The 2500-nt window shown below is 41.7% G+C and overlaps 1 protein-coding gene across 1 annotated transcript in view; it reads right to left on the bottom strand.

Annotated features, from left to right (window-relative positions):
* The window catches only part of knop1 (lysine-rich nucleolar protein 1), a 9343-nt gene extending 8089 nt beyond the window's left edge, over positions 1 to 1254 (bottom strand). The window contains exon 1 of the mRNA XM_058380736.1: positions 1209 to 1254. The gene's annotated coding sequence lies outside the window, so the exon portion shown is untranslated. The remainder of the gene's footprint in view (positions 1 to 1208) is intronic.
* Between the last annotated feature and the right edge of the window lie 1246 nt (positions 1255 to 2500).

The following is a 2500-nucleotide window of genomic DNA, read 5'->3' as shown; positions in this document are numbered from 1 at the left end:
GTTCTTTTGTGTTGTCTTTATTGTATTTATTGTCTTTTTTGCACTGTCTTGTCTATGCTCTGTTTGCACCTAGCTGCACACTGTGCACTTTACGTGGCTAAGACAAACTTCTGTCCTAGCTCTGTGGTGTTGTTTGTTGTTTTGTATTGAACTTGTTGTTGTATGTTTATGTAGCACCAGGTCCTGGAGAAACGTTGTTTCATTTCACTATGTACTGCGCCAGCTGTATGTGGTTGAAATGACAATAAAAGCTTCTTGAATCTTGAAGCACGGTCATTTGTGAGGTCAGGCACTGATGTTAGACGAGAAGGCCTGGGTCTCAGTCTCCACTCTAATTCATCCCAAAGGTGTTCTATGGGGTTGAGGTCAGGACTCTGTGCAGGCCAGTCAAGTTCCTCCACACCAAACTCACTCATCCATGTCTTTATGGATCTTGCTTTGGTCACTGGTGTGCAGTCATGTTGGAACAGGAAGGGGTCATCCCCAAACTGTTCCCACAAAGAGCATGAAATTGTCCAAAATGTCTTTCACTGGAACTAAGGGGCCGAGCCCAACCCCTGAATTCAACGTTTTGGAGGGGTGTCCCAATACTTTCGGAGAGACAGTGTGCTTCAGAACAGTGCTCGTGTCTTCAGAACGTGCAGCTCGTGTCTTCAGAACGTGCAGCTCGTGTATTTAGCTACCGGAAGTTACATGAAGACGTTCGGAGCAAAACTCGGACATTAGGGCAATGGATCTCTGTGTCCGAGAAGAAAAGTGACCTTCTTAAAAAAAAAAAAAAATAAAATAACAGCGCGTGAGTCACAGGGGGTGTCACGTGCTCTGGATTTCATTACAGCTGAAAGATCTCCCTTTAGACACAGTTTAGACAAAATACAGTAAATCTGCACAGGTTTTGCATGTCGGTTGATTTAAAGGAACAGTAACTAACACACACACACACACACACACACACACACACACACACACACACACACACACACACACACACACTGCGTGTGTGAGATTAGATTCGATTAGACGCAGCACGCCATTTTCGGCGTCAGTCCCGCGTGAACGCATTGTTTACCAAAGATTTCACCTATATTACTGGATATTGTTTTATCCGTAAAACACATATATAATACAAAACACACTCAGAAATGTAGAACACAAACACACACACACCAACTTACGTAAATATTACACGCTGAAGGGAGAATACTCGCGTCCTGCACCTTGCGGAAGTAAACCGGAAGTGCTTCCATCAGCTTCCTTGGTAGCAACCGTGCACACTTCCCTAGCAACAACAACCCGCTAGAAATCTTTTTAGCATAAACATATATTCTCCCTTGAGATTTAATCCTTATTATCTTTTCCCCACACAGTCATCATTAATCAGCAGAGATACATATGTGCACTTTAAACAAGGTTTAAATTGTAAAAAAAAAAAAAAAAAAACCCCAGAAAGGTTAAACAATGAATGTTGATGATGGTGAAATGTCTCATTATTATAATTACACGTGATTAAGTAGAGGTGGTGTAATTATTATCCTTCAGCGGATCCTTTTAAAGGGTTTAATAAATCCTTCCTCACTTCCAGTGCGCTTTCTAAACCAGTGGAAAACCAAAGCATCGATCTCCTTCCAACGATCTCCACATTTAGTTCAGTTTATTTATTTCAAAACAACACCACTTTTATTAATATACACCTTTATTGTCCTGCCATGTTTACGTCAGTGTGTATAGAGTTCCACAAGGTTCCCAGGATGTGTCTACGCAGCACTCACCTGAGCGGAGACAACTCGAACGCTCACCTTCACTTTGTATTTATTTTTATTTCGCCTTCCTTCCTTCTTCCGTCCAAACTCTGAGGTAAAATCACACAGAAAACCCAGACAAATCTCGTGGTTTGATTCAACAAATTAATACCACATTTAAGGTCAAACTTTATCCTGACCCAAATCTCTGAATTTCTCCTTTGTCTGTAACGTCTTACGGAAAAGTCACGTGACCTTCAACACGGAATAATCACGTCTTTCACACGTGTAAACACTTCCACACCTCATGTGCTGCGTTTCTCACATTCTTTTATCAAGAATGTTCTTATATCAGTTTTTGTGTTTAAAGAATGATGAATGATCATGATGTGTGTGTGTTGTGTGTGTTATATAGGAAATACAGTACTGTACAGGACAGTTTTTGTGGTCCAAAACATTCCATGAGACGTGTGTAAACTTCTGACTGTAAGAACTTTAAACCTTTTACTCCAACTTTGAAAGAAAGACAGAGAGAGTCTGAGTGCCGTGGTTAGCTTTATTGTCAAAGAAGAAACAATGAAATCAAAGAAACTGCACCGTATTTGTATTTTAGCACGACTGAACTGCAGGAACGTAAACACGTGTGCGACCATTACATTCTCTCCACGTCGAAAACCCCCACCCATCCACCCACCACACCCTCCACCCCCTCCGCGATACGAAATGGAACAGTCCAGTGTCCGAACGGAGTGTCCGAGTCT

Source organism: Hemibagrus wyckioides, linkage group LG26 (genome assembly GCF_019097595.1).
Source record: "Hemibagrus wyckioides isolate EC202008001 linkage group LG26, SWU_Hwy_1.0, whole genome shotgun sequence".
Taxonomy (NCBI): Eukaryota; Metazoa; Chordata; class Actinopteri; order Siluriformes; family Bagridae; genus Hemibagrus; species Hemibagrus wyckioides.
This window is presented reverse-complemented; position numbering and strand designations above follow the sequence as displayed.